The 27606-nt window shown below is 42.2% G+C and overlaps 1 protein-coding gene across 1 annotated transcript in view; it reads right to left on the bottom strand.

The window, feature by feature from the left end:
* Positions 1–17546: 17546 nt before the first annotated feature.
* Positions 17547–27606, bottom strand: part of l(2)k10201 (zinc finger protein 511 lethal (2) k10201) — a 67885-nt gene continuing 57825 nt past the window's right edge. The window contains exon 6 of the mRNA XM_022077554.2: positions 17547–17610. The gene's annotated coding sequence lies outside the window, so the exon portion shown is untranslated. The remainder of the gene's footprint in view (positions 17611–27606) is intronic.

The following is a 27606-nucleotide window of genomic DNA, read 5'->3' as shown; positions in this document are numbered from 1 at the left end:
CTAAGACCCAAACGTACTTCTGCGACGTACAGTCTCGAAACAAGGACTGTAACATCTGCAGCCGATGTAATCGTCAAATACGACACAGCACAGGGGAAGAAAAAAGGGGCGAAAGCACGACCTTCGTGCCGCTGTTGCGCCCACTGACCAGCGGGTCCAGTTTGTCTTTCATCTCATCTCAGGCAAGCATCCTGGACCACGTGCCATGGCTACCTTGCGCCCTCAACACCTGCGCGAACACTACGGAATTATCGACATGCGCGCTCTGATCTCAAACTGAAGAACTTCGCCCTCAGAAAACTGATAGTCGCTCAGCTCGTCAAGAAATTCTCCGAATTTTACTGTGTCGAAAGGAGATGGGCTGTGTCACACTCCAGACACTACAATGTGATTTCCTACTCAATATTTTCGCACTAACCTAACCTGTATCTGGAGGGGGGACCCCCCCCCCACGTGGGGGAACAGGAACACGGATAATCGATCCTGCGAATTCCTTTGATACGACGTGAGGACAAAGTTAAGTATTATCACAATTACATTTGATGTACTGGACTGTGTGATCCCTTCTGGTGTAATACGCGAGATATGAGGTTCTCAAGGCGGCCAGTATGTCGCTGTCGTCCTGGGGTTTTGACCTCCTCTTTCCATATTTATCCGAAACGCTGATTATGTGTAGATTGGAGGATTAAATCAAAATTCATCTTAGTAAAACAGGGTTTTGGTGTGTGTGTGTGTGTGTGTGGGATTAATCTGGCTCAGAATAGGGGCCACTGAGAGGTATTTCTTCAGCTGAGCGACTACAGGTTTCTCAAGAATTCTACCGCAAGGAGTTATTCATCTTTGTGGTTTTCCTCGACCGAATGCCTAGGCAATCTTTCGTGACATTACCGCATTACATCGAACAACTGGGATGAGGGTTTTTCCTCGATTGTGCTTAAAAGTCTCCTTCTGGCACCACATCTTGTTCGCACAAGAATATAATATATATTCTTGAGAGTCTGTCCACAGATCGAGAATATAAAACCACGTATTAACGTCCAGTGGTGCCAACTGAACTCTCCCTGTAAACAAGTGTAAACTGTACAAACGGACAAAAATAAACGACACTTAAAATACCACACAAATTTCCCTCTCAACATTTCGTAATTTCCTTCCTAAACATGTACGTGATAAAATACGCGGCAATAATTTTTTATTTTGATTTTGTTTCATGTTTTGAGATGCAACCTTGAATCTCTGCCAGACCCCCCAATCTATTAAGAAGGCACTTGGGTGGGGGGGGTTAAAGACTGAGGGGGAAAACGAATGTGTTTGGGGGGGGGGGGGACAAGAAGGGAAAAGAAGTCTTATGTTGCTTCCAAGGACGACAAGAAGAAGACAGGAATATGTACAGTCTTTACAATAATGTTGGGAACATTGCGTCAATGTACGAAACAGTCTGAAGGCTGTTTTCAGGACACACGGAGAACCATTGACGTGTGGAACATTTCTGCGAGACTTTGGGCGACAGCCCCCCCCCCCCCCCCCCCACTTTACACTTCCCGTCGTGAATTAAATTATTATTTACATTAGTACACCTATTCTGGCTCTAAAGAATTCAGAAAGTGGATTTTTGTGTTACAGGATCCTTCAGGTGGATTCTTCTTACATGATTCTGCAGGTGGATTTTTCTTACAGGATTCTGCAGGTGGATTTTTTCTGTTACAGGATTCAGCAGGTGGATTTTTCTTACAGATTTCTGCAGGTGGATTTTTCTTACAGGATTCTGCAGGTTGATTTTTTCTGTTACAGGATTCAGCAGGTGGATTTTTCTTACAGGATTCTGCAGGTTGATTTTTTCTGTTACAGGATTCTGCAGGTGGATTTTTTCTGTTACAGGATTCTGCAGGTGGATTTTTTCTGTTACAGGATTCTGCAGGTGGATTTTTTCTGTTACAGGATTCTGCAGGTGGATTTTTTCTGTTACAGGATTCTGCAGGTGGATTTTTTCTGTTACAGGATTCAGCAGGTGGATTTTTCTTACAGGATTCAGCAGGTGGATTTTTGTTACAGGATTCAGCAGGTGGATTTTTCTTACAGATTTCTGCAGGTGGATTTTTCTTACAGGATTCTGCAGGTGGATTTTTCTTACAGGATTCAGCAGGTGGATTTTTGTTACAGGATTCAGCAGGTGGATTTTTCTTACAGATTTCTGCAGGTGGATTTTTCTTACAGGATTCTGCAGGTGGATTTTTTCTGTTACAGGATTCAGCAGTGGATTTTTGTTACAGGATTCAGCAGGTGGATTTTTATTACAGGATTCTGCAGGTGGATTTTTGTGTTACTGGATTCTGAAGGTGCCTGTACACTATATTTGCATGTCTCACACCCAGTCAGTGTATAAGACAATTCATGCATGAGCCGTCGTTAATCACCTCCATTGTCACCTCTGTTATAGTTGTTTTCTTTGCAAAGTCGTGTTCTTCTTTTTCGTTTCGGAATGATTTGCCATTCACAGAGGGGGACATTGCACCACGGCTAGCAGAATGTCACAGAGCAGAGTCGCCTCTCTCTCCTACAAGGCGTGGTGCCTGGTTCCAATGCGCACGACGACGGGATAAAATTGACTTTGGGACTCAGAGAACTCCGAGTGTCTGTGAATATTTTACCGACAGTGCATGAGCTCACACCTTCAATTACAGAAGTCACATGGATTAGACCTTTGCAATGAAAGTAACAAATCTTTGTACGAGGCCAAATAAGGGAACATTTGTATTAATATTTACTTCACTTTCAAGTCGAAAATTCCGTCATTAAAATCGCCAATCATATTTGTGAATTAGAGCGCCATTTTGACTGGAGTTTAAATTCAGGAGACGATGTGTGGATCGGAATGGTAGCCCAGAGAGAGATTCCAAATCGCAGCTGAGCGTGTCCAACCTAACCTCGGACCCAGCGGCAATATCTTTGATTTCCCGAACCACGCAAGTGCGTACCACCAACACGAGGGACGATGACACTGCTTCCTTCTCAGAGAGACAATACCTGTCGTGGCGTGTCAAATGGGGGGGTGGCGGTGGGGGCACAGCTATGATATAAGCAGCAGAAGGGTGGATCTACGCTTGTGAAAGAGAGGGTTCTTTTTTGTGCGTCAGTATGGGGGAGAGTTTGGGGCTCGTAAAAATGAGATTATACAGGAAAGGCGTCGACGGAATTACTTTTGGAATTAATTCATTACACGTTAAGGGGAACTTGGTTAACCAGACGTTAATGAAGTATTTCTGGATCCCAGTAAAACTTCTTTAGTTTCCGAAATCGTAGGGCCTCAGCTACCTTTATTAACAATTCGCTAGCTTCAAGGAAATATAAACGAGGACACTCTATTTAAACGCCATAAAGATTCATGTAAAAATCTAACACTTTAAACTCTACTTCTCTTAAAATACACTTAAATGTTATTAGCCCATTCACATCTGATTCTCCCTTCTGATTTCTCGACTAACATCTCTTACGCATAAAATTTTCCTTTAATATATTCAATCGTCTAATAAAATAATAAAAATAGAAAACGACGTTTCGGAGATGGAGCTCTATCTCCGTCTTCAGGTACTTACTCTGTTGGGCCCAATAGATAGAGCTAATCCCCATCTCCGAAACGTCATTTTCTATTTTATTATTTCACTAGACGATGGAAAATATCCAAGGAAATTTTTATTCAAATAACTCACCATCGTGACGAACTTTTAGATTTGATCTTTTACGCAATCTATACGCTCCGTCCGCCTTATCCGTACAGATTTGATCATGAGAACTGAAAATAATAATTATATTAAATCACGAAGGAAAGGGATTCGTCTCCTTGAAGCTCCCCGTTACAATGGTTACAATCGTCGCTATGGGAACCCTGAGTTAATCACATAAACAATTGTCAAACAATTCCGTGGATCCGTAACAAAAGAACGCGGTTTATTTCTAACTTCGTTAACAATTGAAATGCCACGTTTCTACGAAGAGAGACAGTTCAAGAAAGATCACTGACATATTCAATGGAATGAATCATTAATGAGGAAGACATGGTTTATTCAGGATTGGTTTAATGTTAATCATATAAAAGAGCTGACTTCGTACAACGACCCGGGAACTATATCCATCCTTCTTCTGCTCCAAGAACTGCCCTGGAAAGTGCCAGATGATGTTCGGGGTAGAGTTACTACGCCGATACTTCTATATACAGATCGGTTCGTACTTCAGACAAGCCCGAAAGATTCATTCGACAGTGATTTCACCTTCAGTGTGATTCTGATATCAAAACACACGAAATAAGAACACGGAAATGTAGACGTACAAATTTAAACATATTTTTTTAGTTACAGAATAATAATTAACTCCTTCTCCGAGTTATCGAAACGTCGACGTTCACCAAGATCAGATTAAATTCGGCGAATTGCTAGCCACCGTTCGATTCAGAACATTCTGACAGACGAAATGGCAAGGAGAACTGAGAAAAATTCGTGACGACGAGCTTCATAACTTGTACTCATCAATAACTATTGCTAAAAATGATAAAATCAACGAATGCTAAATAGTAATACACCGATGGAAGGACAATATTAAAATGAATCTTAAGGATGTGGGGTATGTGGGAGTATTAAGTAGAATACTCTGTATTAGAATAAGGACCAGTAGCTGTTACGATGATGAAATCGGGATTTCCATAAAAGGGCAAAACATTTCTTGACTATCTGAGCGAATATTAACTTTTCACAATGTTCCTGGAGACGTGTCTCCAAATATCCTTCGAACACATCTGCATACATTTTCATAACTCGTTTCCCGCTGTGAGTGAGTCCTTTTTACAACGTCAGTGACGAATCCGGAGCCATGTTTGTAATAAAACCTCATGTGTGCGTGTTTGATGTTCGCGAGTACGCACTTCAAACACCGAATATGATGTCAATTACTAGCGCACGATTATTATTCAGCAAAGAACAGAACTGACAATTTTACGCTAACGAGCAGGTAAATTCAGCGGTAAGATGCCTGAATTCCATGCGGCAGGTGCCGTGTTCGTGCCCTGGCCAAGGCTTCGTATTTTCTCAACCTTGTACGCAATAAATTATATCGCCACACTATATTAGCCCCTAACGCATTGGGAAACTGCGTATCACGTAACAGGAAACAAATATAATTACAGTTTACGTTTTACTGACATGTTTAAAAGCTCGGTCCATGCAATTCCCTTCTCGAGTCTCAGTGCTAATGTTTCAACTTTTAATTCAACATAATTTATCTTCAGAACATGTGCAGGAGTCTTCGCAACAGAAGTTATATAAACGCGACGATTAACTTCGCCCTGTCTGTCTGTCTGTCAAGAGTAGAGGCTAAACGGATTTTCACGAGAAAAGGCGTCTTTCTCGAAGGACTCCGCAAACATTGCTTATACCAGTGGTGTTCAACCTTTTTTGTCCACGTACCCCCAGATATAATTTCTCTACAACTTTGTACCCCCAAAGTTGTTGGTGTATAATTCAAGTTATAGGTTGTATATAATCTACATCTAAAATAAATTAAATAAATTACATTACTGATTATTCAGTGTTTATCATAAAATAATATATATATTTTAAAAAAATTTCACGTACCCCCTAATGTCTTCGCCTACCCCCAGGGGTACGCGTACCCCAAGCTGAATACCACTGGCTTACACTGTGTGTGAGTAACAACAGATCAAAACCATAAAGATCATTTACGCACATTGTGTTTTCAATTTTCGTACGGGGGGGGGGGGGGGTCTAGTAATCGGGGCTTCAATCTGACCATTCCGAAGTCAACCCTTTGAAGCCCGAAGTTCGCATAAATAATATTTAAGAATTCAGTCCGTACACGATTAAAAAAAAACGTCTCCATGACAACGATCATGTGGTTGTGGCTATGCTGTTCGTACTGAGAGGCATCCGAAAGCCACAGACACTCTGTGTGGGTCTAAATACGGACGTGATACGAAGTTATCTCATAGGGAGGGGAGTGTGGTCCACCGGCAAGCGCCCTCTGATGTAATGAAGGATTCTAGAACGTGAACGACCGTCTGTTCTCGAGCCCCACACTGGGGCAGTCCAATGTCACGGAAAGGACATGTTATCAATGGTTCATACGCTGAGCGCGAACCGGTTCCAGAGTGAGACAGAGACGGAAACAAAGACTTGTTGCCTTGTTGGCTCATGCGCAGTAAAGAGAGACAGAGACAGATATATAAAAGAAAATTCCTAATTTCGAGGTTCACCGACGTACTAAACGTAACGTAACGTAACTGACCAGTGTTGTCGAAACGCCTTCTAGCAATGGAGCACGGTCCTTTCTGATAAGCATATTCATCATCCCAGCTTCCAAAAACCTGTCTTAAACCATGATGACATACATCTCCCATTTCTGTTAGGAGATTATATAAATTCATGCAGAAATTAGCGAGGAAGTCTCTTGGCGATGTCTATTTTGAAGACCAAGAATGCCGGGGAGGATAATATTAAAGTGGTAGTAGGGCGGTGAGTACGAAGATGACTGTCTTCTGGGTTGTTCTGGTAGAAGTTTACCAACGTATCAGAGGTGCCTGCTGCCTCCATAATCAGGGCGATCGCCCTGAAATAACACAGAAGACGGCCATATTCCGACATTAACGTGACGAAGATGTTTGAGTAGTGGTCCGCAGTTCTCCGCTGTAATTCTGACAAAGACGTACAGTGGCGAGCGGACGGTTTAAGAAAATCTTACGTTACCACGACGATAAAGTAATTCTAAGCCAGTCTGCATTCCTCAGTCCTCAGTAACACTTGCAACATGTAATTTTCATGTGAGTAGCGCCTACGTAATTCTAGGCTCGAATTTTTTGGGGGACAGAGGAGTTTAAAAACGAAGCTTTGTTATTTACTCTGTCAGTCACGTTTCGCAGATGAGTCTCCTTCACTGGGTCACAAAATAACACGCCACTCTTGACTTACACGTGGTTCAGAAGGGTTAAACATGCTTTAGGAACGGGCGTCGTACTGATGAAAATTAAGGCCGAATTTCACAGAAGTTCCGTCTTCCGAAGGTGAAACTGATCGCGTGCCTTAGAACCTAAAAATCTCACGATTTCATTCTAGATTCCGTAGATGGGGCAAACAGTGCCTGCGAGTTATATTTCTCTGCAGTGCGTGAGAATTAATCGAAGTTTCGTCGTTTTACTCAGCGACTGCAAACAAACTACTCATCTGATCAAGAAATTCCTCATCTTATATAAAAGAATAATTTCCATCTTCTCGAAACCGTGTTTGTAAGGCGGTTTAATCCAATCCACACATCCTATTCCCTCACGATTCATTATTACCGTCCCATCTAAAGCGTTCTTTTGTTTATACAATCAGAGCACACGAGCCTTTAAGATATTAACAAAAAAAATAATAATAATTCTGACATTTAAAAAAAAATACAAATCAAATTCACTTATCATGCCGATCTACAACATAAATCAACATCATGACCAATGACGCATTCGCTTAGCCACAAAGAATTTATTTGAAAAATAAATGTATAATGTCGCTGGTCAATATATTTTCAGGTTTCGTAAACAGCTCCAAAAACCCCGGTTACTTGAAACCACAAGAACGTCAGATTTCATGGTCCTGATGATGGAGGCAGCAAGCAGCTTCGAAACCTCAGTAAATATCTACCAGACTACGTGGCGCAATACCCAGAAATGATCTTGAAACTGTCTCTGGTTGTTTGACAGTGATCCATCATCTGTTCAAGACTCAATAGCATCGCTACTCTTAAACAAAGGGGATTGGGCGTGGGGTGGAATAAAGGTCGAAGGCGAGTTATCCCGGTTGCCAGGTAACATTTCTTGGTGTCCAAGGAGATCAGGTTTCCGGCATTTATACGCTGGATCACTGCGGGAGGCTGTCATTGTTTACGTTTAGAAATAAAGCTTTAATGCGATGTCAGGGGTTGATTATTGGGTCGTGATGGGGTGTTTATGGGGTTTCTTGCACGATTCGGGACAACAGGGGTTTAAGTCACATGAAGACCAGAGTAAATCAACATGGCCCAGTGTAGGGGTCGGTTTTAAGAGCTCGCGAAATGCCTGGTGCAGTGTCCACACCTTAAAAAGAAAATCTGTTTCATAAGATTTCGTTTTAATATCTGGTCCCATCTGCTTTCAAGTCTCGGCGCGGAGACCGGTAATACTAACTGAGATTTTTCGTGGTTTCCCCTCAGTCCATCAAGGCAAATGGTAGGTAAAAACTTTAAATTATACCACGATCCTCTGTTAATCACCTGACGTCAAACAGTCTGAGCTACTGAGAGCGTCGTTAAACGTTCCACGAGCAAATTAAACAAATCAAACACGCAGAATCGAGACCGGTGTCTATCCTCGGCTCGATATCTGTGGTTTTCAACGCCCACGAGTACATACAAGATTCTGCGACGCTGCAGAATCAGCAGAGAGGGAGAGGGGTTGCCATGGAGGATGAGAAGGAGTGGCCATGTTAAGTCCCCCCCCCCCACATATTACATACGGCATTAAGGGATTACAATTTGAGAAAAGAAGTAAGACTCCCAGTCCCCCCCGTACCACATTCCCGACGTCGGCTCCGTTGGTCATCTGCCTTGCCCGACCTGTTCTAACGTCAAACCCAACTTTGCTCACAGCCCTGACGAAGGAGGCAGTAAGCACCTGTGAAACGTCGATAAATTTCTGATAAATTTAGAAACATCTCAGAAGACAGCCATCTTAACACAGTCTCCTGTCTACGACAGGAACAGGGGATAGATTCCTGGCCCTGCTCCTACTCAGACAAGACAAATAGAAGGTCTGGATGGAATCATTGCTAATTTAATGTCCTCAGGGACCAGACATCATTAAAATGTTGTTATGGATACACGCTGGAATCTAAAATTACCTCCTCCGAAACGGACGAGACACTTCCGAAAAAAAAGTCTACACACAATAACCGTCAGGACGTTCCATGATTCAAACTCCCGACTTGCAAAATGGCCGACGCTTGTTCTCGACCTTGTTTTCTGGTATCGCGAATGCACTATGCAGTTTCGCTGTAAACAAATCAAAGACATTAAAGTCGCGACGCAGTTACTGACGTGTCGATAGCGAATTTTATTTACTGCAACCTGAGTCTTAAAAAAAAAAAAAAAACATAACTTGGTTACGTCACTCCAGGCCGTGGTCATTCACAATTGTGCAATAAGGAACGCTGGAAACAGAAACAAGTTCACACCCAGACAATAATCGCGAACGTTCTATATAGCGACCTTTACTCAGGGCATTTCTAAAACAGTGTTAACTACCAACTTCACCAAACTACCTCCGTCAAAGTAAAAGTTGTCAGTGGAAACACTGTTCCGGAGAATCTGACGTAAATACGTCTATACGGAAAGGAAGTTTATATATTGGCTTTATTCTAAATATTTCCTTTAGACATGCTTTACAATTGAGTAAAGTTTGATTAAGACATTGCTTATTCAACTTGAATTAGTTACGCTTAAGATGGGTCTGTGGTAGCTGAATGTAATTTAAAGTAATGCAATGTAAGGTTTTTATATTTATTTAGTGTTGTGTGTGACGACAGGTCCATATGAACAGGATCCTTCCATCCTTTTCTCGGACTGGGACCTGTTCATATACGTTCTTGGCAGATGATCCAGAAGTGGTTTGCCATTGCCTTCTTCTGTGTGTGAATGGAGTAATTGTTGGGATGCCACGGAGGAAAACTCCGTGTTGCCTAGACCACGGCCTTGCCCAACACAAGTTATAAATTCGGGTACCGCCGGGAATCGAACCCGAGACCCCAGGATTACAAGACCACCGTGGCTCTTAAGGTAATGAAATGTATTGTAACGTTTCCTAGGTAACATAACAATGAAGTTACACTTTTTCGTTACACATTTTTGCCGAATGACCCTTCCTTATAGACGTATTTACGTCAAAAAATAATAATAAATATGCCCCTGTGACCAAGCACCACACAATGGAGACGCATGGCAAACATCGGCACCAGATGACGGCTTCTCGGGACCCAGAGGAAACCTGGACTCAGTGACGAGAAGAATATTTGATCGAGTGAGAAATCACACAATAATTTTACATTAAGCAGAAAACATTATTGGCTCAAACACGTTATTTCCCTTAGAAACACAGAGAAAATGACGCGAAGAAGTACGAATGACTCAAAAGAAAAATAAAGAATTATGGAATAAACGACAGATAAAAGTATAGAAAATAAGAACTCTGATTTTGATGACAACGTAGCGTTCAGAATCTGTGTCCGAGATAATTAACTTTGGCACAGGAATGTTCCTTGTTAAGGACACTTCCGAATCTCTGATGCAGTCTCTCGCTTTTACATTACAACTCCCCTTCCTACTCCATGGCAACTCTTGGTCTGGTCCAGACGCGGAGATGAGAGAGGAGAGGTAAAAATGAGGAGGGGAGGTAGTTTTGCCCCCCCCCCAAGAAACGTGTTGATTGTCGTCTCGAAGATGTTACTAATTTTCCAGCAATTGCAGCTTTTCTATCAGTGCACAGGAAAAATATGAAACACGAACAAAACAAACGAGTTGCTTACGTAATGTGTTCTGATGGGATCTGTTACCACTTCGCCTGCTCTAGACGATGTGAAATCGCTTCGATCTGGTTTAACAAGGTGGGATACGAGCTGATCACTATGCCAGTGAGGTCTGGATGGCGTTTTAGGCTGCAGGCAGCTCAAACGCTGGGTTCGAGTCCCGCGAAGACAGAGGTGTACAAAGGGCCGAATTACTATCAAAATTATAATCATTAAAGTTGCATTTTATATTAATGTATTTCGTGCGATTCTGACAATACACAGACAATTCTGACAATTACTCGATCGTTGTCATGGAGACGTGTTGTGTTTTGACGGCCTGAATTCGAAACCGTGACCCCAAATACGAGGGAGCATGCACATCCTATCTAACATAAATAAATGTCAGTAGTTACGGTGGTCTAGCGGTTAGAACGCTGGCCTTGTAATCCTGGGGTCTCGGGTTCGATTCCCGGCGGTGCCCGAATTTATAACTTGTGTTGGGCAAGGCCGTGGTCTAGGCAACACGGAGTTTTCCTCCGTGGCATCCCAACAATTACTCCATTCACACACAGAAGAAGGCAATGGCAAACCACTTCTGGATCATCTGCCAAGAACGTATATGAACAGGTCCCAGTCCGAGAAGAGAAAAGGATGGAAGGATCCTGTTCATATGGACCTGTCGTCAGACAGAACACTAAATAATAATAAATAATAATAATAGTTGATACAACAGCCGTGCCGGGTTGCAATGGATTTGGTTACAGACTTTTGGCACAGCGTGTGGGGCCAGTTCCGCACACCACCCACCAGCCAAGTCCTGCTGAGAATGGAAACGAGGGACCGGGTGTCGAACTCTGGACTCGTCTGACCGGTTTTCTCACGTGAATTCGACGCGCAGGTCCGCGTCTTAAATTCCAGGACAATCAAAACTGGACAGGGGATGGCTGGTTAATGGAACTCGTCTTACGGTCAAGAAGCCCATTGACACCCAATCCCTTAAGGAACGGAGTCCCTCTGCTTAACTACGCACTTCGGTTTACGTGAACAGCAGAGAAGAATTGGCGATGTTCCCCACAAGCGTAATCTACGATTCTGCACACACCCGAATCGCACTATCGATGTTGGTCATCGGGGCTGAAGATCGAGACAGTATGTTCTTCTCCGAGACGTTGGTATCTACCCGGCGGACTTCTAACTTCTTCACTGACGTCAGAACCTCAGATTTCATCAGTAAACTTACTGTAGATACAATTATCATTGCGTTAATTGACACACATTCATGTCGTCGTTCATTACAGCATTCAAAAAAGCCAGCCAGTGGATCCATTCTTGTATCATATGCACCAGTTTCAAACCCTATTTCTAGTACCTTTTCCTTCATAAATTTCCACAAACATTTTGTATGCATTTCTGTTTTAAAATAAACAGCGATTATGTCCTTAAACAGCGTTAACCAGCTGATCTTCGCAATGGTGAAGTGTTGTGTTTTCTTCGCGGTACGGACTGAATTCTTAAATATTAATCAGACGAACTATGATCCTCACTATAAACAGCGATTCTGTCCTTAAACAGCGTTAACCAGCTGATCTTCGTAATGGTGAAGTGTTGTGTTTTCTTCGCGGTACGGACTGAATTCTTAAATATTAATCAGACGAACTATGATCCTCACTATAAACCGGGATTATTTCCTTAAACAGCGTTAACCAGCTGATCTTCGTAATGGTGAAGTGTTGTGTTTTCTTCGCGGTACGGACTGAATTTTTAAATATTAATCAGACGAACTATGATCCTCACTATAAACCGGGATTATTTCCTTAAACAGCGTTAACCAGCTGATCTTCGTAATGGTGAAGTGTTGTGTTTTCTTCGCGGTACGGACTGAATTTTTAAATATTAATCAGACGAACTATGATCCTCACTATAAACCGGGATTATTTCCTTAAACAGCGTTAACCAGCTGATCTTCGTAATGGTGAAGTGTTGTGTTTTCTTCGCGGTACGGGCCGAATTCTTACATATGAGCTCTGGTTTCAAAAGGTTAAAATAGCGTCCGTAAGACGAAGGTGTAAAGACAGTTTCAGAGCTTAAGTATGTGTAGTTGGCAACACTGATGGTAACAGTATCTGTTGTACGTTTCCACAGAGATGAGGCTGGTCACATACAGAACCACTTTCTCTTTTCCTTCGTACATACGGCGTGTCCGTCCTCTGTTTATTATTACACGATGGCTTCTCCATAAAAGAAATACGCCAAATTACGTAACCGAATTTACAGGTATGATACGGTAGTTCATAAGTTCTTCGATGCAAATGATTAATGGCGCCTGAAAACAACAGAATTTTAGTTGGGGGAAAACCTGGTGCAAAGAGAGCACTTGGAAGACACTGGCATAGATGGAGGATAATATTAAAATGGGTATTAATGAAATAGGATGTGGGGATGTGGAATGGATTCAACTAGCTCAGGATAGGGTCCAGAGTTGAAAATGAACCATCGGATCCGATAAAAAAGGGCCAAGGAGACGAGATACAGCGACTATTAGCTTCTGAAGAAGAAATCATTTTCTTGCAAACAGAAATGTAAACACATTAAAAATAACCGTGATCGTCTGAGCACTTGGGCCTGCCGATACTCGATCTTAGGATCTCCAGACGGTCCCTTAAGTGCCTCTACAGTCGTCCGTGTCATCGCCAATTTTAGTTTCAAGATGGTTCCAAGGTAAACCGATACACTACACATGAAGAATCACTTTGTCTGAACCTCCTGTGGACATTTCTAGGAAAATTCGTTTTGTACAAATATTTTCACACCTTTTCACACCAAACGTGACTAGACTCTATCCGCTCTTTGCATACAGCGCACAAAAGTGACGCATAATATCAAGAGATCGTGTCTACCCATTTATCTGAACGTTTAGAGAAGTCGATGATGGTCTTCTCGGTTGCAACGCCAGCTTAATTCCTGAAGATGGTGGCAGTACTTTCCTCCGAAACGTTGCCCACACTGCGATACAAACCAGCTGATCAACATCATACCAAAACTTTTGTTTCTCGAGCACAACACTACGGATGTTGTAAATTTTTCTTCGATGTACGTAGCTAATTTTCACATCGTCTGACCACAAAAATCAGACCACGGATCGTTGATTTTGTGTGTGTTGTAACGATGGAGCAGCGATGTTAAACATGTCAAATGAAAAAAAAAAAAAAAAAAACATCGGACAGTATGAGAGAGGTTCCCCTGAATGGTATACGAAGCCATGGTCTAACTGGTAGGTACGGTCACTGTAATCAGCTGAAACGGAGTTGTACAAAACAAAAATTTAGGCATGCAAAAGTGACTGAGGCGCCCGCTGAGTGATTCAATGTCACGTCGCGTGCGATAATGCAATCGGAACACGACGGTGGACGTGGAACTGTCCTGGAAAACGAGGCAGTAGCCTCGAGACCATGTTTGTTAATTCCTTATCACCGATTCCTCGGTTACTTAGCACATTACGGCCCTATGGTAACTACACGTACCACGTATTTTAACAAACCATCAGCTCTTAATTTTGCCCCCCAGCGTATAAACGGCGTTCGTGTGACTCTCAGAATAAACAGCGATTATGTCCTTAAACAGCGTCAACCATTTTATCGCTACCGTGCAGACATTTCGCTGAGGTAGGGACTGAATCTTTTAAATAACTTTCAAGTGAGCTTCGGCTTCAAAAGCTGTTTTATTTTTTTAATGCTAGAATGATCGTGGATGATGAATGAAAGATTCGGTCGTAACCTATTTTAAGTATAAATGAAATTCTGTCTCGTGGTGAATCATGACTGTCTTGTTACGCTAGAGATATTCCAGTGGGCGTTGAAAAGTCAGAGGTAAACCTTGGACGTTGTCTTGTGAGTTGTGTTGCCAGGTGTTTAAGGGGGGAATATATCGCTTGAAGAAGGACGAAGTATGTTTCTCCTAAACAGTGCCTTCTACCAAGAAGACCAACATCGACATATTCACCTGCCCGAGTACGTCCTGTGGATGACAATGTTGTTGTTCGTGGTTGTACAGCCGTGTAAATCCGTCAGTAGATAACCAACTTGACGGAGAAACACACTGCTTCCTTCTTCAGGGCTTAAGTCTTTACCGAATCAGGCATCACATGATTAACCCGGTTTATTCCAGAGATTCTGAACTTCACAAAGAGGAAAGAATGAAAATACAAAACCTAGAAATTCCACCGACATTTTGTAGTGACACACACAAAACTCTCACCAGAAGAAATGAATTACAAGGCATCAGGTTTCCGACCACAGCTCTCAAATTCCGTGGAAACTGACTGTCGCTCAGCTGGCCAAGAGCTGCGTCTTTTATGGAATATGAGGAACCCGCCATTACATAAACTACGTAAATGACACAGAGTGAGAAACATCTCGTAGAATACGTGACAAACTTTCGATTGCAAAAACACTTGTTGAAAAGACAACAAAGTCTTGTAACTTGGTACAGGGAGATACACGGACAAGAAATTTTTGAAAATTCCGTGAAAGACAAAGACGGAAGGGAAAAGAGGAAGATGAGATGATGTAATAGCGGCGAGAGGAATAAGAAGATTCATTATCATGTTCTTTCGAAGACGCCGTATCGAACTTTTAGACTCAGATGGGAGAATAATATTAAACGGACGTTCGAGAAATGGTGTAGGATGGTGTGGCTGGATTCAGCTGGCTCATGATAGGGTCTAAGAGTGATGGGATGTTATAAACAAGGCGTTAACCCTCGTGTTACATAAAATCCGATATTTTCCTCACTAACTCATGGATTATTAGCTTCACGAAAAATAACTCTGCCAGATGTAGTTAGTTTGAAGAGGCTTCCGACAACCAAAGTCTCTACTACAGTGAATACTGACCGGCGTACATTCTGTAGTGCCTTTGTTGGTGTATGAATTATGACGACTGTGCTAAGAGGCAGGCAAGCTCGAATTCCGAACCTCATTACCCATACGCGACACGTAGCGAATGCTTCAAGTCGCTCGGAAATACAATAGTTGTTACTTGCATGTCCTGTACTCAGTGAAGAGCCTTTACAGCTGTAGATGAAGTCGTGCGTGGGACTTATCAGGGGACCTCTCTACTGAGGGGTAACCTCGGCAAATGGGCCCCCTCCCACCCCCACCCCCGCATCGTTTTGACTGGGAATCGTAAAATATACCACTGTCTCACGAACACCAACACTGTGGGATATAAGAAGCCATGAACAGGTACTAAAACATTTTCAGATAATTAACGTTTGGATTTCGTGCGAAATTTAAAGTTATCCCTCTCCGATTATGTCGTAAATATTTGTACACTTTGAAACAATCAGGTGAGCTGTAATGTGAGGTAGAAACGTAAGAATAAGTGTGTTCATGTTTGACGCAAATCAGTTTCTTATGCAGCAGATAAAATATTATTAGGGTGACGAAATAAGTAAGTATGAAGGAAAATGACATCTATAGTACTTCGAAGATCTAGACACAGATGGGAAGATAATATTAAAATGAATCCAAAGACCGCCTGGATTCATTTGCCTCAGAACAGAAACAAACCAAGTGCTTTAGTGAAAAGAATAATGAACCGACTGATTTCGTAAAAGACAGATAATTTCTTTACCAGTTGAGTGATTATCAGGTTCTCAACGAGGACTGCTCTTTGGGGTTATTTGAATAGTTAACAGAACGGACAATGACTTACGTTTCGTTACAAACCAAAGGAGGTCAGCGAGACCATTCAGAAGATGGCTTGAAACTAATCCGTTCAGGGAGAAGAATTTAAGTACATTTAACCAAAATTCGTTCGTGCATAGCGGAGTTCTTACTTGGGGCCCGCCAGACATCGCACTTACGCGAGATTCATAAGAATATTATCCCTGCAAATCCTAGTGGTAACTATATGTACCATCTGCTTTAACAGTCAGTAACATTTTGGTGTTGACTGATCTCGTTTGATTCTTACTGTAAACAGAAATTATTTAATTAACCTGCGTCAACCAGTCGATGTCTGTAATGGTGACTTCCTGTGTTTTCTTTGCGGTACGAGCTAAATTCTTAAATGTTACATAGACGAGGTTCGGCTCAAAATGGGTTAAGAAACTAATGCATGTCGATTTAATGAACTTCCATCAACTGTTCATTCATTTCACTACCGCAAAAAGCCACAGAGCTGTGAATGAACTCATCACAACCCCCCCCCCCCCCTCGATGTTGGTTAACGTTCACTCGGTCTTGCACTGAGTGAGCTGTCGCTTGTTCATGGACGATGACACAGATTGACGGAAATGATCCTTGTTACGAAGAAACTTTGAAAGACTCACGAACATTTTGCCATGTATGGTAATCGTTCCAAATATGTAAGAACGCGTACAAAATGCGAAAAAAAAAAACACGGTCAACTTCTCTAAGACCCATCTCTTAAATTCCCTTTACAGATTCAGTTTAATACCCATCTTAAGACCTTGATAACTTCAATCGGAAATAATTCTTATTACGTTTAATACAAGTCTTACGTACAAAAACACCGAGAAATATTGAGTCATGTGAAAAACTTCCAACTACAGATACTCAGGTCCGCTGCCACTATCAAATGGACACACCCTGCCCCAAAACAAAATAAAATTTCCCGCCTCTGGGTCAGGGGATGCTGTGTTACTTAACTTTTTGGACATGTGACGACAGACGAGAGTCTGATTCCCGGTTGGCCAGGATTTCTCTCTTTACCATGACGTCCAGAAAGGCAGTTACCCCACCTAACCTCCTCTCCAGTGCACACCAGGGGTCTTTCCTAAGGGACAAAGCGGCCAGGTCGCCTTCATTAATGCCGAAGTGTGGAGCTATATCTCCACTTCTCATGCGTCTGCATGGTGGGTGTCGGAACAAGGACTCATGCAGAGAAATCTTTGGTCTGTATAAAGTGAGTCATACAGGAAGAATGTAGCAGGGAGTAGCCTTACCTTGATGAAGACGCTTCTCCTGCTGGCTGGAGGCCAAGATCAGACACTCGAGCATGATGCAGATCTGAAAAGAAATAATGAAACGTTTTACAGACTGGTTTAGCATTCGCTGTAGATCCAGGATTTAGAAGAAACATTGAAGCCGACTTCACTAGCGTTGCACGTGATGGTTTATAAAAGTAGCGAAACAAATGAATATGGCCATATTATCACTTGACGATAACAACAGAAGTAGTTATCGCAAGTGACAGCTCGTAGGCCTGTAACAGAGGAGCCTGGTTCGAGTTCCGTTTAGAGTACTGACAGGTCTTGGCTCTTTCAATCCTTCCAGGAAATTGTCAGGATATGACTTGTTATTTCGTCAAGCTACTCTAAAAATAAGAGAGGCCCTGAAGGCAGAATCTCCAGTCAGTATGGTCAACGTTCTAAACCACAAAAGTCTCCAGTCAGGATGGCCAACGTTCTAAACCACAAAAATCTCCAATCAGTATGGCCAAAGTTCTAAACTACGAAAATCTCGTCAGGATGGCCAACGTTCCTTTTATAAGCGGAAGGAGTAACTGAATTTTGAACCTCTGAATCGCATTTCCTAAACTAATTTTGCGACCCTGACATTTGATATATCGCACTGAAACCATACTACTGTATCTTATTTATAGAAAATTGGTGGAAAATTTTGTACGCCTTGCATGTACCAGAATAGACTGTAATGAACTAATAATAAGGATCATTATACTACATCAGCTGAGTGAGAGTTGAACCTCAGTAAATTTGTACTGGGGGCATTTATTTTGTTCCAAGAGTGATTCACACGTCCTTATTCCCACGCGTTGTGATTCTGACCTTGGATATTAAATTAATAAATTCTATCGAACAAAACTCTTTTGGAACACGTGAGAATAAAGGCTAGTCTGACACATAATTAACGAGTAATGATTCATATGCCACTTACTGACAATCGTCTACTATAATTCAGTAACTATCTTATTAAACAGAATCAGTTTTCACAACATTTCTAAAACATTTCGTAAACTTAAAAGCAGATTTATTTAAATATAATTCTAAAATGGGAGAAAGACTCTTTGGGAATGATAATAACAAGTCGAAATTTAATTCACGAATAAAATATGTGCAGGTTGAATTCGGGGAATGCTTAATACCAAGCAGTACGGAATATTTCATCTTTGCGACTTATAAACCGATCAAAAAACCAAATTCTTTCATTCTCCACATTTCGAAGCATCAAAACACCTCATAACAAACGCACTTGAGCAAATACGTCACAACAGAAGTCGAGAGACTCAAGTTTTGTGACGAAACTATAGCTTATGTAATGACGTTGCATAAACATTAGGCGCGATACGTGTTCTCACAATGAAACAAAACATACGAGCGACGTTTTAGCTGGTGTAAGTGCCGTATTATGTTCTGTCTGTAACGAGATGGAACGTGAAGTGTTGAGACGAGTGTCCTTTTCTGTGTTGACTAACGCCTTGTCCATTCAGGAGTCATGGGGGTCCGCTCTAAGTTATTTCTCAGAAAGGCAAAAGGTAATTTTGTGACGACAGATACGCACAGAGTGGTAACGTTGAATTAACTCCTTCAATGAAGTCCTTTTACACAAGCTAATATTTTTTCAATTACTCACGAATTTTCTCGTCTTTCGTGGAACCCCAAGAAATTGTTTCTCAGGGGAGACGCTGTACCAGGCAGTTGGGCACAACGTCGAAGTATGTCTGGCACGTATCTGACGACGCACTCTGCATTCAAACTAAAAACAATTCATCCGCGACCTTCTGACGACTTCCTCAGTGTAAATTAAGTTTTTACTCAACAGTTGGCAGCAGTATTCCATCAAATCACCGGCATGGCATGACATGACATGACATGAGTCTTCAAGGTCATGCGGGTTGTTGAGAATCAAGCCGTCCATCCATCAATCCATCACCGACTGGAAGTTACGATGAAGATACGCCGTATGTCTCTGCCAATCCTGTGTCCATACTGTACAGCGAGGATGTCTGGGACAGGGGGGGCTAACATGTAACCCGCTCCACACAACACAGCCCTTCTTCAAAGCTGACAGTGAAGAAATTCTCTGCATTTTACAGAAATCGAAGAACAACTTCTCTGTTCACAAGAGCCAGCCACCGGACCGTGTCCTACCAAGAGTACACACCTTTACACCCAACTCTATTGAGATCAAATTTTAATATTATCCTTCCTTCCACACATGGGACTTCAAGTGGTCTGTTCCCTTGAGGTAAAAAACACTCTACCACAGGAGATGTCACCATATTCCTTCAACACCACGAAAATACTTCTCAACCCCTCCCTCAATGCACAGCTCATCAGTACAGATTTGCTACACCTCACATTCTGAGCTGTCATCACTCGCCTCAGCTCTGCTGTGTGTTGCTACGTTGTATAATTTTACCGTGTCCTTGAAGCATGTAATTGAATGATTGGATGATTAGTAAAGACTGGAGAGACTGAATACAACCACGAATACCCCCAGAAGAGCCCGTCTCCGGGTCGAGATGTAAACCCTGGACCTTCAGAACACGAAGCGAGGCCATGTTGTTCGAAACAAATTTTCTGGTCGCCTCTTTCGAACGCTGCTGTGGGAGGAGGTCGTTCGAAGTGCGTTGCATCGTCCGACCAGATCCTATCGGAACCCGACGTACCGCACATCATGATGGCATCACGTACCACCCGTCTTGGACACCGGCCATGCTCATTGTGTTGGGGCATTGCGATGGATACCACATTACGTCGCCAGCTTCCTACCATTGTCCGCCCACAGCGTGTTAACACATAGCTTCTCTCTGTGGCGGAATCTGGGTTACAACGATTCGTATTTGAACCATTGAAACAGGAGCTCGTCTAAAGAATATTTAAGAACTCAGTCCGTACCGCAAAGAAAACAACACTTCACCATTACAAAGATGGGCTTCAAATGGTTGACTCAAAGGTATAAGAAAAATTTCAACTTAAGTTATAATAAGTTTTCGTGGTGTATGGAAAGCGCGTACGTAAATCTCCACGCATTTTCAACGATACTAAATAGAGATACGTGGTTAGTCCCACACTCCGGCCGCTTTAACCCCTCTGCACGAGGAAACTCGTCACCATCTAGAGCCAATAAATAATATTTATGCTTGAAGAAGTTGTTTTTAAGGATAATAAACGCATATTTTACGTAGGTGTAAGATCTCTAATTTAGAAATGATTTAAAATAATTTTTAAACGCTAATGATCTGGGCTATAATAGTCATAATTAAAATTAAAAAGTGCATTGAAAACAATGTCCTCTTCACTGTCGAATATTCATCCCATTGGTCGCTGTGATGCTGACATGTAATCATCAACACTGAACAAATTAAAAATGTGATTCAGACAAAAAAAAAAGTGAGAGATGAAAGGTCGCGGATTAATCATTCTTACAAAATACAGTTTACAGACTGCGTGTGTGTGACATTGACCATTGTACCGCAAAGTGAGACCGATCTACTTGTGTATAAAATTCAGGGTTGAGGTGAACTAGAGCCACTGAGAAATATGACTCATTGATTTGATAAAGGCGCGGCAGTCCATTAAAACCGGTTAAAAAAAGAACTTAAACGTATAATCGTTCCTGGCCGGAAGATTCTACCATAATTAGATTTTTCTGAGCGAACTGTACCATTCCTAGAGGACAAGAATCAATCAGCATCCTCACAGCTTCCTTATATGCAGGCATTTCAATTTCCAGAAACACTCCTTTCGTGTAAGGTCGTTGTTTAATAAAGCCCTTTACTTAGGGCCTAGGGTGTAGGGGTATCGAAGACCTCGTGGATATGGAGCAGCGATAGAATTACGACATTGAAAAACCCAAAATTTTGTCGAAAATCCAGCCAGCTAGATTTCATATTTTCTAGACTCTGCCCCACGTATCTGGAGTCAATGCCAGCGAACGTTGAATCCCGTATTTTTCATTAATTTCAAGACCTGCACACTTTAAAAGGCACGGCCTTCCGTAGTTTCTGGAACAGGAAATACCTCGGCTAAACGAATTGTCATCGTTTCACCGATGCAGATGTTTCAGAGTGACGCATCGAATGATCCGCGCGACATCCAACAGGTGTTTCTAAAAAGTTATTATTTATGCATCTCCTTGAACAAACATCGATGACAATTATAGGAACAGACATGCGGGGCGTAGTGACAATGGAATTAATACAGACAGTCACCACAGTAACCCTTCCTTGCTGGGAAAGAAATCTAACAGAACACCAGATAAAACAGTTTCTAATAATACATCTGATTCTCGATTATAAATAAAGCGTATTTTTGTATCAGAAGCCAAAGCATCAGACAGCCACTGAGCGATATTTTGATTAAAATAAAATGCAAGAATTAAGAAACCATGAACATAACATGGCTGTCGATGATATGACAACGTCCAGTCCACGGCAATTTCATGGTTCAACCACTCACTCTCTCTGTGAATAACCAATAAGGGATAAACATTCTTTTTTCTAGACTTTTGATACATTCTGTACTTTTTCTAACGTTTTAAGTACAAAATAAAACGTGGAAATTGTAGCAAATAAAAATTATTCAGTCAAACGGATTGTCTATTCTGGTGGTATGATATCTTACCACCACTTTTATCAATCCATCAGCAAACGTTGATATCTGTGGATCTCACCGCGTAAAAAAAAGTGTCCATGTTGGTCTTAATGACGTGTGAACTTGTAGGTAAATACGAACGTTTCGAGTGTACAAGACGCTTCCATCTTCATGGCCGGCGTTATAACCCCAGAATGCCAACACGAAGATAGTAAGACGCTGAATACGTCACGGGTTTTTGAAAGTAAGCGATGGTCTTCGAGATACAGCAGCGTTACAATTGAAATAGAACAGGCGAGACAGCCGAGTGCAATTGTCCTCATCAGTATTAATAATGCAGAAACTGACATAAAGGTCAACCTATAAGCTAAAGGGTGTTCAGGAAATTTGTTACGTCCTGAATAAAACAGCTGGGAGGGACTGGAACACAGAGGTCTCATGAGGAATAATTAGATTCTAGGTGATTTCTAGTATGATTTTTAATTATTTGGAAACTACCTCTCTCTAGAACTGACGAACACGATTCGTGTCACGTCTTAAACCAACTCACTACTGAATCTTTGTTGATTACACTTTTATACAATTATAGAAGTGAACCACTCAATTCTAGATTCTTTGTCTCTGAGAATTTATTTTTATTTTTAGATGCACCGGATTCAAATTTTCTTCCTACCTCTCCACTGCGTTTAACACCCAACATCGCACTAACAAAACACACAGCCCTGTACACCAAACAAAATCCCTGGTTTTACAGCTTAAAAAAACAACTGATTTATCTTAACCGCAAGTTTCCCATGTCCCAGCATAGAATTTAAATAAAAACACCAAATAAATCTAACACGCAAAATACGAAATCCAAATCCAAATGACTTAACACCATTGTCTAAACAATGATAATACGTCATTTCCGACGAAGACAAAATGACTGCCAAGAAATTGTGAATTTACATTAAAACATCAAGATAATAAAAACTGATAAAATGACCTAACAGTACACAATCGATTCACGGTTAAGAATTGCAAAAACTTTCTCAGACGTACTCGCACAAGGCAAAATACACCAATAATACAAGGATATAAGGCGATTCCAATACGAGTGTGAGGCCCTGGTTCGACGCCCACTTAACTCCATCATCTGTTAGGAGCTCAAACGTCACAAAAGCAAATTTGATGAGGTCAGAACAATTGTCAGAAGGTTTCTACCGTGTGAATAGCATGCCCCGACGTCTTAACTTTCATCCGAATAAGAAGGACGAACGGGCAAATGCTGGGAACCTTCCAACAGATTGACCCCCCCCCCCCACCCCACCGAAAGTGTCGCTCTTTCTCGCCCCTTGATTTCGTCTCCGGTCTGATATTGACATGAAGGCAGTAACCGGAACAGAGAGACGAATGTGTTCGGCCTCGTTGTAGCAGTGATGTTATTCAAATGTGATGTTCCAAGGGTCGTGACCCGAAGCTGTAGCAGCAGCAGCAGCTGCACAGTGGCAGTCATCGGGTACAGAAACAGTGGCGTACGGACTTTCAGAACTTACGGAATGAAAACGTGTTTAACGACGCCAATCCAAAGTTTTGCAGGGCAAGCCCGCTGGATTGGCAGGCTTGTAACCAGGACATGCATCGCGGATATTTCGGGAGACGGGTCTGATGTGAACTGGCTAACTAACTAACAAACTAGATGGCTTACCGAACCCGATGGTTCATCACCGAATTAACCAAAGCCCTCCACCGGACCCTGTCCTGGGCCAACAAAATCCAGTCTCCTTCAACTCCTATCTCCCATAGATCCCGCCTGAGATTATCCTCCCATCTACGTCTAGGTCTCCCCAGAGGTCTCTTCCCCTCAGGCTTCCCAAACAGTGGACCCAACCAACCAGATGGCTTACGGAACCCGAAGGTTCATCACCGAATTAACCAAAGCCCTCCACCGGACCCTGTCCTGGGCCAACAAAATCCAGTCTCCTTCAACTCCTATCTCCCATAGATCCCGCCTGAGATTATCCTCCCATCTACGTCTAGGTCTCCCCAGAGGTCTCTTCCCCTCAGGCTTCCCAAATAGTGGACCCAACCAACCAGATGGCTTAACGAACCCAAAGGTTCATCACCGAATTAACCAAAGCCCTCCACCGGTCCCTGTCCTGGGCCAACAAAATCCAGTCTCCTTCAACTCCTTTCTCCCATAGATCCCGCCTGAGATTATCCTCCCATCTACGTCTAGGTCTCCCCAGAGGTCTCTTCCCCTCAGGCTTCCCAAATAGTGAACCCAACCAACCAGATGGCTTACCGAACCCGAAGGTTCATCACCGAATTAACCAAAGCCCTCCACCGGACCCTGTCCTGGGCCAACAAAATCCAGTCTCCTTCAACTCCTTTCTCCCACAGATCCCGCCTGAGATTATCCTCCCATCTACGTCTAAGTCTCCCCAGAGGTCTCTTCCCCAGCCAATACCCGGTGCACACCAGATTGCCTGTCTTCATCGACATGAATTTCGTCCGCATTCCTATAAGCCGGGTAGCTTAGTCAGAAAACTCACTGAATACGGGCTGTATGTCCGGAGTTCCTCTAGCCTCTGAGTCCCACCCAGCCTCCTGTCCAGTAGGTACCGGGGTCCTTTGCCGGGGGTAAAGCCGGCCGGGGCGCGATGCTGACCACTCACCCCCATCTAGCGCCGAAATTGAGAATGAGTAGGAACTATACTTTCTCTCCCCTCAAGCGCCCACATGGCGTATAGCGGGAGATCTTTTTCCAATCGGCCTACTGTGTTTCTTTTAAAACGATCCACCTACGTCTTTCAAGTGGTGGTCCAGCTGAGCGACTATACGCGTCTCAGTAAGGACATTTATCCATCACATTAATCACATTACTAACAAGGCGTATGAGGACATACGAGTTGATGTTCCTGAAATAGAAATTAAAACTTGGACATGTAAAGGCAATGATGAAAGATTTTTGGTCACGTACGAGCTTTCAGCGTGCCAAATTACGCAAACTTTATTAAGGAGACTTGGCCGATCTAAAAAATAGAACGCTTGAACCACTCTTGCACCGTTCACAGCCAGGGGTCAGAATTATGAATATGAGAACTGATGGCAGACATAAACAACACTTCCAATAGACCTACAATTTGTCTGTAGGGATATATCTGACATGAGACTAGCTCATGCATCAAACAACAGATACCAATTTATTATTCTTGTTTGGAGAGACATGATACGTATCTAATACATTCTGAACGAACTGATGGAGGCACCTCCATTTCTAGGGTGCTCTCCTCCCAACCATCTACAAGACAACATGGTGGAACAATTCACATTTTTCACCACCATGAAAATATCCAAACATTTGAAGATGATTTTCTTCTGAGAACTTCTTCAGTAGAACTTTACAGACGTTTCAGAGGTGTCACTGCCTCTGTCAACAGCGCGATATGTGGCTGAAACGTCGGTCAAGTTCTACCAGACTACACGCTCGATGCCGTGAGAACCTAAAATCTCACCTCGAATATTTTTTTATAGTAACTGAACCCAACCTTTGAACATGACTTGCAAAGAAATGCGCGCGTTTCATAAACGAACACCTCAGCATTTCGCTACAAATTGCTGTCTGGTGTGCGATGAGGAAGTCGCCATCTTCGATAAGAAGTCAGTGTGTCAGTCTGTCAGCGTGTCTGAGGGGCCTTAATCTGAGCTTGGTTCTCGGGGACTGAGTTCTGTCTGAAGCGCGCAAAATCACTGTTCCGTCACGACCTTCACGCTCTGTGACACTGGGGACTCTTCACGCATCACACTGCTCATCACCGTGACAATAAAAACAATGACAAGGACATAGCCGTGCGAACTTCTTACGTAACGCACGAAACTTCGAGACATCATTTCATTGCTTTTTCAATCTGACGGAATTTTTCTTGTTTCTCTCTCGTTATCTTCCTTCTTCAAACCTTCCGATCCTTGATTATCGCTTCCTCAGTTCCCTGTTTTACTTTTCCGTCTAAAGATTTCCCCCTTACGAACTCCTCTCGCGTGGTTGAGAACAGCTTTGTACGAAAACCATTTTGTTCACGCACGATTCGAGGATTTCGCCTTGTGGACTTGTCGGTAGATTACATACGCTACGAAAATTCATGCTCTGAAGATGAAGGTAGTATGTTCCTCAGAAACAATGGTATATACCCTCAAGTCCACGACGTTACAACCCAGAAGATTAACATCAACATTTTCACCGCGGTGAGAAAATCAAATTTTGAAAATTATTTTGTTTTCCAACACAATAAAAGTCAATTTCTACAACCACGAGACCTCAGGCATCTTTTTTGCACGAAACAGTGAACACCAGGTATAGAAAAGAGCAACATTCATAATGATTCCTGCTACGTCATCAATTACAAGTGTTATTTTTTAAAAGTAACGCGAAAATTACTCTGAATAAGGGACACACTTTTAAAGCCACTTTCGCGGGATCCTTGAGAAATATATTTTTTTGTTCACAAAAGAAATAATAATTTCATACCATAAGTTCTTGTTCTTCTATCACAGAAAACAAACAAATAATTATCGTACTTACAAAGGTTAAACATAACACAGACGTAAATAGAACAGACACACGCACTATGACGTCAGACCACGTGATACGAAATCAATACCCTCGTTTCGCAAGACGTCTGCCATTTGAAATCAGCTTTGTGATTGCTAATTAAATTATAATTTATTTTAAACTGGTGACACTGGAATGCAACTGTGACCTTAGTCAGGGTTGCCAACATACTCTCGCAGATGAAAGTTTCGGAGAAAGGACAAACGAACCTTGAAAATTGCGCAGATTCGCAAATAACGTTTCCTGTAATATTAATCAGATCGATCGTAAAAGAATTATCAAACCGGTTCTGGACAAATTGGTTCAAAGCAATTTTCCGATCTCTCTGCAGAAAAGTGTCACTCCATAAGCGACTGCACAATATGTATGGAAGACAGACTGTGGAATTTTATAGAGTGGTGGTAACTATACGTACCACCTTTTTTTTAATTACCAATAACTCTGCACTTCGCTCACAGAGTGTATTTATAAGTTTCGTGCTATTTTCAGACTAAACAGCGCTAACTAACTGAACCAAATGGACCAAACTGTACCAAAATGGAGTGAAGATGTTTCCATGACAACGATCATTTACGGTTAATGATGTTTAGATAAATTTTACCTGTGCATTACGTTAACCACACGACACGAACATGAAATCCGCGCGTAAAACGCATAGTTGTTGATTATTATGCAGGTGGTACATAAACCACTGCGTTTTAAAACGATTAACCAGCCAATCAGCTGATTTTCCAAGCGTTTCTCAACTGATTATAAACGACCAAGGAAGGTTCTGAGCAGCGGACAAGTTTCGTTCCGACTTTACACGGAAATGGGATGAGATGTTTCCAGAATTCCAAACTCAGGATTTAAATT

The sequence above is a fragment of the Zootermopsis nevadensis genome, unplaced genomic scaffold (assembly GCF_977971745.1).
Source record: "Zootermopsis nevadensis isolate Lab colony 2312 unplaced genomic scaffold, Znev_1.0 Znev_ptg000022l, whole genome shotgun sequence".
Lineage (NCBI taxonomy): Eukaryota > Metazoa > Arthropoda > Insecta > Blattodea > Termopsidae > Zootermopsis > Zootermopsis nevadensis.
Note: the sequence above shows the minus strand (reverse complement) of the source record. Positions and strands in the feature narration are given on the sequence as shown.